This window comes from Nothobranchius furzeri, chromosome 17, assembly GCF_043380555.1.
Source record: "Nothobranchius furzeri strain GRZ-AD chromosome 17, NfurGRZ-RIMD1, whole genome shotgun sequence".
Lineage (NCBI taxonomy): Eukaryota > Metazoa > Chordata > Actinopteri > Cyprinodontiformes > Nothobranchiidae > Nothobranchius > Nothobranchius furzeri.
The window spans coordinates 57,596,827-57,612,409 of record NC_091757.1 but is presented as its reverse complement, the minus strand read 5'-3'; the positions used below and the strand labels follow the sequence as shown (position 1 = coordinate 57,612,409).

Genomic DNA, 15,583 nt, shown 5'->3' with positions numbered 1-15,583 from the left:
CCAAATGTTACCACAGGATGTCATTTTCACTTCCTTTCTACATACTGTAATGTACCTTTAAATATCTGTTTCTCCTTCAAAATTATGTGGAAAAACTTCATGAATGTGTTACTTTTGGAGTGAATTGTTTGAAAAATCCTCTGATTCTAACATAAATGTTGGTCATTTACTTTCTCAGATATTATATGGATGAAAATCTGTAGAATGTGTAAAACATTTAGCTCTGCTAACAAAGTCTGTAAGGATTGTATTGCCTGTAAGAGGAACAGTGTGGCTTTTTGTGCATTAAATGACCAGACAATGACATGAATAACAAAAAACACTGTCTTTATTTTTCATGCATCACTGAACAAAATCGTTCCAAAAACCTTTCAGCAGACACGGATTTGAGGTCGTTTTGCTGCATGGAAAAGTTCTTTCCACAGTGCATAAAAAAGTGAGTCATAAGCAAATTGTCAGGTTTGTTAGAACAAAATATTTATTTTAGGGCCGGGACTTTAACGCGTTAATTACGATTAATTAATTAGAAAAAAAATAACGCGTTAAAAAAAATTAACGCATTTAATCGCAGCTTGCATTTCTAAAACTAAAACGGAATAAAAACAGAAAGAACTTTCCTTGCTGGGACTGATGCAGGATTTAGGAAACACGTCCACCTCTTTTCTTAACTTGGAAAAAAAACTTCCAGACAACAACGGAGTCCGTGTCGCAGACATTTTTCAGAGATCGTCTCTGCTGCGGCTGCCTGGTGGCCCCAGAAACTTTACAAAAGTTGCGTTAAGCTATATTTTTAACATTTACGTAACATCTGTGCAGCGCTGAAAGCACCAGACTGAATAATTCTGTGCCCTAACAGTAGTTTATGAAAGTAGTCAGACAAACGAGAGGCACCTGGCTGCCGCTGGAGAGCGCTCCGTGTTCTCTCTACTCTGTAAACAATCACAGACAACGTGTCTTAAAGTTGAAAACAGAAGTTTAAGTTAAAACTGAAACACTCTGAAACTTTTCTGATGATTTTCTAAACAATTGTGTCGGGGAGTTATACGTTTCTGAGACGAGTCTCTGTCTAAACATCACATGCATTACTATCATTAAGCAGCGAGGTGTGTTGAAGCTGTCATCAGCTAAGGGGCGGATGCTTAAGTACATCAGGGGCAGCGAGGAACGAGGAAGTTGTGATCGGGCTGGAGATCACACCAGATTCGCTGCTGCAGGCGTGAATCTGCGGGTCTGCAGCACCCCCTTCTTAACGTGACATCAGGACTTCCCATGTAAGGAAGGTCCGCTCACCTGTTCGTCAGATCATTATTTCCTCGCCATGATCTTTTATCTTCCCATCAACCTCCAGTCACCCAACTGGAACCAGTTAGTGTTCCTGATCATTCTCAGAATATGCCATGCCTGCTCTGGTGTTAAAAGTTAGTACATTTAAGTCCTAGATCACATATGTCAGACTCAAGGCCCGCCGAGCATTTTTATGTGGCCCCAAGCCCCCACAATGCAGCTCTAAAAATGGTCCCATCCCGGAAGTAAGAGAAATTGTAGTTCCACCCTCATCCGCTGGTGGCTGGTGCCAGAAGCGAGCAAATCCTCATTGACTCCCATGTTAAAAATGCCAATTTCACAGCAGAAATAAACATGTTTACAGCCTGGTACCAAAACATGTTTTTTGTCTAAATTATCTAGTTTATACTCATGACAACTCTGAGGGGGGTGAATTTTTTTCTCACTCTTCTGTTTAAGTGTATTGAAAGCCTAAAATTCTGTATAATTAATGAGCAGCCGACACACGTGACCGCCGCCTCAGACCCACGTGACCACAGAGCTAGCTCCGTGGAAAGGCCTCAGTACAGCCTCGGTCCCTCCTGGAAACTGTTTCGGGATTTTGAGTCTCTGTGCTTGTGAATTCTGCTTTGGATATTATTGGTGCAATTGTTTTTGTTAAAAAAGAAAAAAAATTAAATAAAAAAATATATATGTATGCTTTTAAAGTCTAATAAAATAAGATAAATGGGGAAGTAATGTTTGCTTAAATGTAAATTAGTTGGAAACAATTATGGTGGAACTGTGTTTGGCAGTGGTAGGATCAGGACTATAAAAGGTGATGCACCAGCCGACGCCCAGTTCCTTAACCTAACAGTTTTCAAGTTTATACTGACATTTATATGCGCAATCCTCTCCGACAGCTCCCGCTTCACTGTCCGCCATTGTTTTTAAGTTTTTCTGCCGGCCGGCCCGCAAGGCATCTTGGGAAATGCTACCTGTTGAAGGATACACCGGACCCATCCTTCATTCAGGCAAAAAGAAGGCCGCATTCGTCGACCGCATTTGAAGGAGTCTTCGAATTGGGACAGGCCTAGTCGCGGCGCTGTGACTAACCGGCCGACGAATCCGGCCGACGTAGGATGCAGACCCGGGAGGGTGCCAAGATGGCTGAGTAAGTAGACGCTTACTGCCGAGCTCTGCAAATGTAACTCTACAATAAGGTAAAAACATCACGTCAAATCAAGAGTTTTTGAGCTGTTTTGTTTCTCAACCAAAAAAGAACACGTTTTTGAGAAGTAAGCGGCAAAATGTCTAACCGGGATAACAAGAGACCGTCGAGCAGTTCCAGAACAAAACTAATGCTAATGGCTGATGCTAATAAGGCAGAAGATAACCAGGCGGCTGCGCTGGTGAATTCATTGGTTGACAACTGTCATAATTATGCGGCTGCCTCACTTCCTCTTCCAATAACGGACGAATTGATGGACGAGTTTCCACCTATACCCATCACACCCAGCCAATCTCCAGCGCCAAAGAAAGCGATGCACTCCAAGGAAGGTAACGTGGATGTCGTTGAAGCATTGTCAAAACTAATAAATAAAAGGATGGATGACCTTGCACTACAGATTGCTGGTATTAGAAAGACTGCTGACTTTGCATGTGAGGAAATACGAAATGTAAAAGGCAGAGTTGGCTCTTTGGAGCAGAAAATCGCTAAAGAGGAAGGTCGCGTGGATACCAACCAGCAGAGAATCACAGACCTGGAACGAAACTCCAGACGGTGGAACCTCAGGCTGTTTGGTGTTAAAGAAGCTGAGCGGGAAGATGTATGGAAGGGTGTTGTTGAGATCTTTCAGGCAGTGCTGTCTGAAAGTAAAAATTGTCTACGGGAAGCTATTGACACTGTGCACCGCGTCGGCCCTAAACGCCCAAACAGCACCAGGCCCAGAGCTATCATTATCCAGTTCGTCTCCCGCAGGATCAGAGATGATCTGTGGAAAGCCGCGAAGACAGCCCCATACCTGAAGGAGAACCGTGACCTGAAGTTTGCAGAGGACCTCTCAAAGGAAGATAGAGATCGTCGGAGCAAACTGTGGCCCATTATTGAGCAGGCTCACAAGGAGAACAAAAAGGCCTACTACGTCGGATGTCGAGGTTTTGTGAATGGGACAGAAGTTTTTCCGTCCTCAGAATGAAAATGGAGAATAATGGATAAATAAGAAAGAAGGTTAAAACTGCCAGGAAGTACAACTGCTTTTGTTTGCTGTTTATTTTTATGCATTTGATATTTTGGTTATTGAGAAGTTAATGTTATAACACTTTTACCAAAAAAATTTTTATAAATGCAGTGCTCGGTCCCTTTTTGATACTTACTTTTCTATTAAACACTATCTATTAGTTCTATTCACATTTCTAATTGTTCAGTTTCTGTTTTCTATACTGTCATTTTCTATTGTTTCTCTTAATGCCAGGGGGTTAAAACAATCTTGTAAACGTAAAGCTCTATTTTTGTTTGCTAAAAAATGTCATAGTGATTTCTGTTTTTTTCCAAGAAAGCCATTCTGTTTCCACTGACGTGAACTTCTGGAAATCCCAGTGGGGTAACGATATCTGGTATTCGCATGGCTCAAAGAGGTCAGCTGGGGTCACAACTCTCAAAGGTACTTTTGGTGGTACTGTTCTACAATCAGACTGTGATTCCTTAGGTCATTATATTTGTTTGGTAGTCGAATACAATCACTACATTTTCATAATTGTTAATGTATATGGTTATAATATCAAGTCCGAAAATGATAAATTAATTGACTCATTAGATACGAGAATTACTTTTTGGCTTTCTAAATATCCTAGCTCACTTTTGTTATTAGGCGGAGATTTTAATGTATCGCTCAATGATACTATAGATAGATGCCCCCCAGCACAACGTTTTAAAAGTAACTTGAGGATGGAAGCATTTATGGATAAATTTAATGTAACTGATATTTGGAGAGAGAAATTTCCTGATGATATGTCATTTACATGGAGTAACCACTCTGGTTCAAGGAAATCACGTATTGATTTTTGGTTAATTTCTAAAAATCTGTCCAAAGATAGCATTACGGTCAATATCCTCACAACGCCACTCACTGACCATAGAGCAATATACATCAATTTACAATTTCTTCCTACTGAAAATATTAATAGATCTTCATACTGGAAGTTGAATAGTTCACTTTTGAACCATACATTTGTAAAAGCTGAAGTTACACGATTGTTAAAACACTTTTTCAACAAGGGTAATATTGAGAAGTCTTACAGTATAAACTGGGAACTTTTTAAATTTGAAACGGGTAAATTTTTGAGACAGTATGGGGCAAAAATGGCTAAGGCAAGATCAGAAGAGGAAGACAAATTAATTGTTCAAATTTCATCAATATATCAACTGCCACCAGATGAAGTCTCAGAGGAGGATAAATTGAAACTTAGGACCCTTCATTCTAAACTTGACGAGCTTTATCGCCAGAAAGCTGAAGGTGCTTTTGTTCGTTCAAGAAAAAAATGGATAGAGGAAGGAGAACAGAACTCTGCTTATTTTTTCCGTTTAGAAAAATCTAGATCTCAATCCAATACCATCCATCAGTTGAACATTAATGGTACGATCACTAATGATGCCAAAACCCTCTCTCAATTTTGCTGTAAATTTTACTCAAAGTTGTATGAATCAAAATATAAGGCAAATGTTGCTACTCAGTTCATCGACTCTGTAAATAATATAAGAGTAATTAAAACTGCAGATAGGCTTTATTGTGACAGTTCGTTCACTGAAAAAGAGATACTGGACTCCATTAATCTTCTTAAGAACAACAAGTCTCCAGGCACAGATGGATTGGTAGCAGAATTTTATAAAATGTTCTCTTCCCAGTTAGCACCATTTCTGTTACAGGTTTATAACGAAAGCATTGAAAAGGGCACTCTTCCACCCACCCTCACACAAGGACTCATTACTCTAATTCCTAAACCTAAGAAGGACTTACTTTCCATAGATAATTGGAGGCCAGTAAGCCTCCTAAATAATGATTATAAAATTCTAGCTCTATTGCTGGCCAGGAGAATTAAAGATGTTTTGGATGATGTTATAGATGAGACACAATCGGGATTTATGACAAAAAGGCACATCTCCAATAATATTAGACTCGTCTTAGATATCCTGGACTACTCTGACCTAATCCTGGATGATTCATTGATCCTTTTCCTTGACTTCTACAAAGCTTTTGACTCTATTGAGCATGAATTTATATTTCTCTCACTCAGGAAATTTGGCTTAGGTGATTTCTTCTGCAACGCCATCAAAACTTTATACTCTGGCGCAAATAGCTCTATCAGAATGAAAAATGGCACCACATCTTGTTTTTGCCTGAATCGAGGTGTACGCCAAGGGTGCCCCATCAGCCCTTATCTTTTTCTACTTTGTACCCAAATTATCGCTTCTTATATTGCTAATAGTCCTATGAAAGGTATAAACATAGCAGACAGAGAGGTTGTCATCAGCCAACTGGCAGATGATACCACAATTTTTCTTAAAAATGCTAATCAGGTGTCAATTGCCCTGAAAATTTTAGATGACTTCTCAAAAGCTTCTGGATTAATATTAAATTTAAACAAATGTCAGTTATTACCTATCAACAATTGTAATGATCATAGTATTTGTAACATAGCTATTCAACACGAAGTAACATATTTAGGCTTGATTATCTGTAAAGATCAAAAAACCAGAATTACCTCTAATTTCTCTCCAATAATTAAAAAAAACTCAATCTAAGTTAAATCAGTGGTTACAAAGAGATTTAAGTTTAAGAGGACGAGTGTTGCTCTCCAAAGCAGAAGGTTTGTCTCGCCTGACTTATGCTGCCATATCTCTGCATGTGGACAACACAACTTGTGGGGAAATTGACCGAATGCTCTTCAACTTCTTGTGGAAAAACAAAACACATTATATTAGAAAGAGTGTAATAATGAACGACTATCAACATGGAGGACTCAATATCTTGGACTTCACTACCTTAAACAACACATTTAAAATTAACTGGGCAAAACATTTTCTTAAAAATCCTGTCTCCATTTGGAATTTTATTCCTCACTATATCTTCTCTAAATTTGGTGGTCTCACTTTTATCCTGGGTGGGTTGTGACTACAATGTAGGAAAGCTTCCAGAAAAACTTTCAATGTTTCACAAACAAGTTCTATTAGCCTGGTCACTGATTTATAAACATAATTTTACTCCCCATACATACTTGATCTGGAATAACAGGAACATAGTGTATAAAAATAAGTCATTGTTTTTCTCTAATTGGGTTGAGAAACAGATCATTTTTGTGAATCAGTTGTATAATACTAATGGACAGCTTATGTCTTACACAGAACTCCTAAACACATATAAATTTCCGGCAACTCCCAAAGAATATGCCATACTGTTTGCTGCAATACCTATGGGTGTTAGAATGCTTTTTAAAGGTGTTCTACCAGTTGTACCACCTATTTCTCTTCCCGACCCTGTGAACACATACGTAGGAAAAGTTTGTCTTATCGAGCATAAAAACAGTAATAGGAATATTCGTGCTTTATTTCAGAGTGAATCCTTATCTGTTCCATATGTGATTTTTTATTGGAATTCCTTTGTCACTGACATCAGTTGGGAAAGAGTATGGACCATTCCTAATAAGTATTTTGTGACAAATAAGGTCAAAGAAGTTTCATTCAAAATACTTCATAAGTGTTACCCAGCTAATCACATTATGACAAAGTTTAAGAGGGACATTGATGTGAATTGCTGTTTTTGTGGAAGCCACCCTGAGACCGTTCAGCACCTCTTCTGGATCTGTTCACATGCTACAACGTTTTGGAAAGACTTTAGCAGATTTATTATCGGACAGCTCTTCAAGGACTTTGTTCTAAAATGGGAAAATGTTGTATTTTGTTTTTTTCGCAAGCATAGAAAGTAAGATGTATACTTTGTTATAAATTTGTTAATTATTCTAGCTAAATTCTATCTCCACAAATGCAAATATAGTAACCAAAAACCTAATTTCAAGCACTATTATAGTGACACTCTATCTTACATAAAATTGATTAGTGGATCACTAAACAAAAAAGCTTTAAAAACTGTATCTATTTGCACCACCTATAAGTTATTTGGATGTGTGTAACATTTCTGTAGTACACCCCCTGGCATATGTTTCATCTTTGTTCAATTTTGTATGCAATTTGATTGTATACTTTCACCTTGTTCAATAAAGTTTTGAAAAAATAAAAATAAAAATAAAAAAATACACCCCCCCCCCCCCCCCCCCAAAAAAAAAAAAAGTAGGATGCAGACCCTGAACTGAGACACAGCCAGCCAGTGGCAGCCTGCTCCCTCACTTCTTCTGTGGGAGCGTCAGCTACTGCTGCACAACGCACTGAGCGCCCTCTGCTGGCTAACTGTAATTATTGCTCAGACTGCAGAATGGACTTCTAATAGTTTTTATCAACGTTACATTACTTAACTATAAAATAAAATGGGGGGCTACTAGTTTAATCAAGGCATCTATATTATGTCACAAATAGTTGTCATGTTTGGAGGAAGGTACCAGACCCAAGAGATGCAGAATGCAACACAGACCAAGAACGGGGGTCAAAAATGATTTATTTATAACGAAGGAACTGAGGATGCACAGAAAAGTCTGAGGTAGGTACTGCTATGACAGCTCAGCATCTGGAAGAGGGAGAACATAGGTGAGCATTGATTCTGATTCAGAGGTCCATTATAGGCAGAGGTAGTGATGTTACCTGTGACACGCAGGATTCGAAGCTTGTATCACCAAAACGAACCACCGCAGAGCAAAGCACTTTGTCGGAGCTTGATTTGTTTACTGAAAGTCACGTGACCAATGAGCAACGATGGCTGTGTCTCAATTCAGGGTCTGCATCCTTCGAAGGACCCAGCCCACCCGGCCGACGTGGGCTGCGTCCTCCGTCGGCCGGGTAGACCGGATGTTAACGGCTGTGAATTTGGACAGGCCTAGCATTCATGAACTCCCTCGGCGAACGTTCCGTCGCCTAGCAACCGTGGAACCGCTGGGCAGAAGGGAGAAGGAACTTTAAACGACAGAGCTCAACGTTTTATTTAGCTTTTTAACCCCCAGAAACCCAAATTTAGAAAACAACTGCAAAATCTTTTTTTAACCTTTCACATGTTGTTCTAGGAGGCCAGATAAACGGGCCTATTTACACATTTTAACAGCCAATAGTGTTGCAGAACTGAACAATAGGACCTATTAGCAATGTAAATGTGGTTTTAAAAAGAAAAAAAATGAGGAAGGTTTATTTTTGTGGACTTAAATCTGATGTTGTAATACTACAACCGTGGGTCTCTGGGGGTTAATCATTTCCTTGACTGTTGGAGAGCTAATTCAGAGAAAATACTTTCGACAAGCTGAGCCTGAGCAAAGATGTGATAATAGTTTTTAATACTTTCTAAGGGTCTTAATTTGACCAAAACCGATTTATCACCTTTTAAGACTTTTCAAGACCCAGCGGATACCCTCTAGTAAACAATTCTCATTTGTAAACAAAAATAAAATTCAAGAGTTTAATGCAGAACTGATTTTATTTAGATATTTCTTTTATATGTACATGTTTAATCTTTATTAACCATTTTTTCTAGCAAAGTAAAAAGCTGTCAAAGTTCTTCCTTCTCTCCTGTGCCCTCTGCTGCTCTGCCTCCATCTGCAGCCTCATGTCCTCCCTGATCAGATCCAGAAGCTGGTCATCGCTGGCACCTTCCCCTGGACGCCCATTTTCTCCAGAACAGTCTTAACAAACATGTAAGAAAAAAAAAACAGATAGAGAAAAGAGGACAACGGGTTATTCCTTTCATGTTTTCGCTGAAAAAATAAGCTCAAACGAGTTTTTAAAATATGAGATGTTATTGTACCTCCATGCCACAGCCGCCGAATACTTGGCTCCAGTGATGATGTGGTCCATCTCCGCCCTAAGCTTAATAAATTCCCTGGTTTTCTCTTTTGTTCCTAAAATACAAACTTCTATTAAAATCAGGGGGAAACGTAGCGGGAGAAGTACGACACCGAGCGGCCGAACATACGAGCCGAGACCGCAATACAAGCACTTTTACTGTAACATTTCTAACTAAAATAACGTTCATGTATCACAAAAAGTCCTTAACCTAACAGTTTTCAAGTTTATACTGACATTTATATGCACAATCCTCTCCGACAGCTCCCGCTTCACTGTCCGCCATTGTTTTTAAGTTTTTCTGCCGGCCGGCCCGCAAGGCATCTTGGGAAATGCTACCTATTGAATGATACACCGGACCCATCCTTCAATCAGGCGAAAAGAAGGCCGCATTCGTCGACCGCATTTGAAGGAGTCTTTGAATTGGGACAGGCGACGGGAGCGAGAGGGAAGATGGTGGAGCGGGTAGCCGAGAAGTAGCGTGCTCTGAGTAGCTAACCCTGAATTTATAGCAGATGTAGCTCTATGTAACTCACAAAACTACCTAATACCTATTTCCTAAGCAATAATTACTCTCAAACGCGCCTTTGACCGTCATTGGAAAACTTTGGAAGTTACTCCGGTTGCATGCTGAAGAATGGCTAACAGCAAAGCTAACGGTAAAGCTATCAAAGCCTTGCTACCCCACGACTATGCGTGCCAAGAGGCTATGGAGACCAATTTGAGGGGGACCAAGAATCTCTTAACTTCACCAGGTAAAGCTGCACTGCCCTTAAAAAAACAAAGAGGACATGAAGAGGCTGCTATCAGCGCTGAAGCAAGTGTCATTTTGGCTGCAGTTGAAAGTCTCAAAAATTCAATTGAAGAGCTCCGAGGCGATTTAAAACAAAACACTCTCACCATTGCCAGCATTGTGAAAGCGGTTGACTTCAACAGCGGTGAAATAAAAGATCTCAAAGAAAAGAACAAAGGATTGACTGAAGAGATTAAATTGTTAAAGGCTACAAATCTAGATCTGACAGCCAAATTGCTCCGTGTTGAAAAAATGACGGAAGACCAAGAGTCTTACAAGCGACGATGGAATCTGCGACTCAACGATCTTAAAGAAGAAAAGGATGAAGACACACGAAAAAAGGTAGCTGGCGTTTTAATAAAGATTCTGCCACACTGGGCTGAAAAAGTGGAACTGATCCTGGACACCGTCCACCGCCTCGGTACCCCCCTCAACGGCCGTCCCCGACAGATCATCCTACAATTCTCGCTGAGAACCTACAAGGAGGAACTCTGGCGTGCCACCAAGGGCCACCCGATCTGCAGGGAGCTGAACATCAAATTTGCTGAGGATCTCACCAAGGAAGAGAGAGAGGCACGGCTGGCCGTATGGCCAAAGGTGGAGCAAGCACGCAAGGCGGGGCTGAAGGCGATCTACAGGGGTCGTCATGCATACATCAACGGTCAAAAGATAACTCCTTAATTAGCACTGGAAATGGGTTTTAAATCCATATATGTGAGCTAAAATGTTCATTTCTATCTCAGGGTTCTGCTACTTGTTACGTTCTTCTAAGGTAACACGCACATAATTTGTTCTGTTATTTGTGTTACATGTTTTTGAAAAGCAACCTTTCTTTAATTTCAATTAATGCAAGGGGATTAAGAAACATAACTAAAAGGAAAAGTCTTTTCCTGTTTTGCAAAGGGAAAAATGCTAATATAGTATTACTACAAGAAACTCACTCCAAGCCTGAGGACAACACTTTTTGGTCTAAACAGTGGGGCGACGGAGCTTACTTCTGCCACGGAACTTCGAGGTCAGCAGGGGTCGCTGTTTTACTAAAAAACTTCCAGGGCCAAGTTATCGCTCAACACAAAGATGAACATGGTCACTGGTTAATCCTTGTTATTGATATTGATAATGCAAAATTTATTTTAACAAATCTGTATGGGTACAATACTATACACCAAAATAAACTACTGTTAGAAGTAATAGCCTCACAGCTTGAGCATCTTAAAGTATCATACTCCACCAACAATGTCATTGTTGGGGGAGACATTAATATGGTTCAGGATGATTTTTTGGATAAATGGCCCTCTAAATATTCCTCAAGTCACCCAAACTCCATCCTTAATAACTTTTGCTATGAACAGAATTTAGTGGATGCTTGGCGTCATCTTAACCCAAATACAATTAGATTCACATGGTTCAACACAAATTATAAATCCAGAATTGACCACTGGCTTGTGGCTAATGATTTACTATCATATGAGATCAATACTGATATCTCCGCTGCACCTCTGACAGATCACTGTCTTATTTATCTACAATTTAAACCAAAGGTTTCCACTCGGGGGACAACTAAATATTGGAAATTGAACTCCACTCTACTAAATTATGATTCTTATTGTGACGGGATAAGATCTATTCTGTCAGGTGTTATTACGTCAGAAGAACTAGACACTTCAGTAAGGAAATGGGAATTTTTCAAATATAAAGTTAGACAATTTTCAATCTCATTTAGCAAAACAATTTTAAGAGAATCTCAGAAGAAAGAGATAGATCTTGTTAAAGAACTGAATTTTTACTGCAGCAATTCTAGCCCTACGGAGGATGACAAACAAAAGATTCGGAATCTTCAATCCACTTTAGATGAAATGTATACTCAAAAAGCAAAAGGTGCATTTATTAGGTCTAGGGCAAAGTGGATTGAGGAGGGTGAAAAGAATAATGCATACTTCTGTAATCTGGAAAAAAGGAGACAAAAACAGAACAGTATAAAATCAATATTGATAAATAATATAGAAATTACAGATGACGAGATAATTTCAAAGGAAATTCTTAAATTTTATGACAATTTGTACTCCTCAAAATTCTCTGAAGAAAATTGTAATAACTTCCTGAACAGTATTGAAATGCATATTCCTAAAATCAATGATGACTTCAGACTTTTATGTGATGACAATATAACAAGCTTAGAGCTGGATAAAGCTGTGAAGCGACTATCCCTGAACAAAGCTCCCGGTCCAGATGGACTTACAGCCAACTTCTACCATCATTTCTGGGAAGAAATAAAAGATTTACTGTTTGGTGTTTTCTCAGAGATTTTTGAATCCTGCGATCTCCCTCCTACAATGCGACATGGTGTAATAATATCAATTCCAAAAGCAGATAAAGACCATAGGATTATCGAAAACAGAAGACCAATTACCCTAAGAAATACAGATTATAAACTTCTGACTTACATTTTCAAGATACGTGTTCAATCTGGAATTTCAGATATTGTTTCGGAAACACAGTCAGGATTTTTAAAAGGAAGATCTATTCACAACAATATAAGATTGGTAATGGATATTATTGAATATAGTGATATGATAAATGATGACGGTTTCATATTATTTTTAGATTTCTATAAAGCATTTGATTCAGTGGAACACCAATTTATCTTCTCAGTTCTAGAACATCTTGGCTTTGGCGTTAAGTTTACTAATCTAATCAGAGGTTTGTATCGGAATATCAGCAGCTGTGTTTCATTACCCAGAGGTTCCACCCCCAGGTTCAATGTCTCTGTGGGCATACCACAAGGCTGCCCAATTTCTCCTTGCCTTTTCATATTAGTTAGTGAAATGTTAGCAATCTACTTAAAAAACTGTGTGGATCTAAAAAAGTTAAATGTCCTTGGCACAGAGTTGATCATAAGTCAATTAGCGGATGACACCACGCTTTTCTTAAAAGATTATAAACAAATTCCTATTGCTATTGATAAAATAAAGCTATTCTCTGCAGCATGTGGACTTAAGCTAAATTTGAAAAAATGTGAACTATTGGCTATTCATGACTCCCCTCTAAAAGAAATTTGTAACATTCCCATCAAATCTGAAATTAAATATCTAGGAACATATATTTCTAAAGACCAACAATTTAACCTAAGGACAAACATAACAAATAAACTTAATGAAATTAAAGCCAAACTAAATATTTGGCTTCAGAGGGATCTCTCCATATTAGGGCGCATTTATTTAACCAAAATGGAGAGTATATCTCGATTAGTTTATCCAACCTGCAGTACTGCAATTTCAAACAACCTAATTAAAAAGATTAACACCATCAATTTTAACTTCATTTGGAGAAATAAGCCACACTATATAAAGAAAGATGAAATGGTCAAAGAAATTAAAGATGGAGGCTTAAAAGTAATAGATTTCAATTGCCTTAACGGAACACTCAAAATTAATTGGCTAAAATCTTGGCTCAAGAATCCGAACGCTTTCTGGTATTCTATCCCCAGTCATATATTTAACAAAATGGGTGGTCTAAAAATTTTACTGTTATCAGATTTTGATATAAACAAACTGCCCACAAAATTATCAGAGTTCCACAAACAAGTACTAATGTATTGGAAGTTGTTGTATGTACATAATTATTCCCCTCACTCTTCTATAATTTGGAACAATAGATATGTATTATGCCGTAATAGGTCACTATTTTATGAAGATTGGATGAATAGGAAAATTTGGTCTGTTGTACACTTGATGAAAGATAATGGTGAACTACTAGGGTACGATGAATTTTGTCTTAAATATAACTTTAGCCCTCCTAAATCTGATTTTATAAAATTATTAATAGCACTTCCTAAAGAGGTGGTCTTCCAGTACAGAAACATTATTCAACACCAACCTATAAATCCACAGTATGGTTCTATCTCCATCCAAGGTATTCCCCTTACGGATAAAAAGTGTACCAACCAATTTATTAGACGGTGTTTTACTGATCAACTATACCCTTGTAAAGTCAACAAGAACAACATAATTTACAAATTTGGTAAAAGCTCCATTATTAAACTAAGGACTCTTTATTTAAAACTTCCTGTTCAACCTAAAGTCAAAGAAACGCATTTTAAAATTCTAAACAATGTCTATCCCTCAAAGGATCTGCTCAGAAAACGTTTTAACATTGATGATAATTCATGTTCCTTTTGTGGGAAGGATGTTGAAACAACTGATCATATTTTCTTTGAATGCAACAAGACACGGACGTTTTGGAACTGTTTTGAAAACTGGATTCAACCTCAGATTGGAATCCCATGTCCCATTTCAAGAGATGTCGTCACCTTTGGAACTCTCCTTCAAACAAACAACCAAGAACTCTGCTACAATCTACTTCTCTGTCTGGCAAAATTCTTCATACATAAACAAAAAATACTGAAATCACCCCCTGTGTTCAATGCATTTGTACATGATTTTAGATTGTATCTAAGATCCCTTAAATGTATCAATAATAACAGCTATGAAGATATGTATAGACTTTTTTGTAGACTTCCTGGAACTGTGTAGTGGTCCCTTGCATTGTTTTTGTGTTGTTTTTTTTTTGTTGTTTGTTTTTGTCCTCCCCCTTTTCACTGACTGTTCAATTCTCATCTGAATACATTGGCATGTTCGCCTTATTTGTAATGTAAATATGCTTTTCTGCAATAAAAAAAAAAAAAAAAGAATTGGGACAGGCCGAGTCGCGGCGCTGTGACGTAACCGGCCGACGTAGGATGCAGACCCTGAATTGAGACACAGCCGATGCTTCATTCACCCTTCCACCCACGTGACCGCTTCACACGTTGTTTCAAACATTTAAAGCAATGCAAACCGAGAGGCGCAGGTTTATGGCAAGCCAAATGAGCATTTATTCTGATATCAGGATGTCAGCCAGAATTGTCATGAACATGTAAGCCATTTCTGTCCACTAGTTAACTAGTTAGCCATGTTTGTGTCAATTAGTTAAATAGTGACAGCCTAAATGTAACTAGTTAACTAGTAAGTCACTATTTAACTAGTAAGGCCTAAATTCTCTCTAGTTAACTAGTTAAAATGTTTCATATCTTACTAGTTAACTAGTATTGCTCAGTGTGTTCACTAGTTAACTAGTGCGCATTTATGTCTACCACAAGTTAACTAGTGTGCACATTTTGACCCTCACTAGTTAACTAGTGAGACAAATACCTTCAAGTAACTGACTGGTATGCATTTCTGCTTTTACTAGTTAACTAGTGAGCAGTTTTTGTGTCAACTAGTTAACTACTGAAGCCTAAATGTGTTCACTAGTTAACTAGTGCGCATTTCTGCTGTCACTAGTTAACTAGTGGGCACATTTTCACCCTCGATATTTAACTAGTTGACACAAACATGGCTAACTAGTTAACTAGTGGACAGAAATGGCTTACATGTTCATGACAATTCTGGCTGACATCCTGATATCAGAATAAATGCTTATTTGGCTGCCATACAGTTGTATGACCTGAGATTGACGGTTCAGGATTCAGTATTCAGTGATAAAACACCGAGTCG

At 38.4% G+C, this 15,583-nt stretch overlaps 1 long non-coding RNA gene across 1 annotated transcript; it reads right to left on the bottom strand.

Annotated features, from left to right (window-relative positions):
* Nucleotides 1–7,913: 7,913 nt before the first annotated feature.
* On the bottom strand, nt 7,914–8,211 carry LOC129153022 (uncharacterized). Its single transcript, XR_011517126.1, has 2 exons — nt 8,072–8,211; nt 7,914–7,997 (listed from the first exon to the last, which is right to left on the bottom strand). It is a non-coding gene; the product is annotated as an uncharacterized lncRNA (long non-coding RNA).
* Between the last annotated feature and the right edge of the window lie 7,372 nt (nt 8,212–15,583).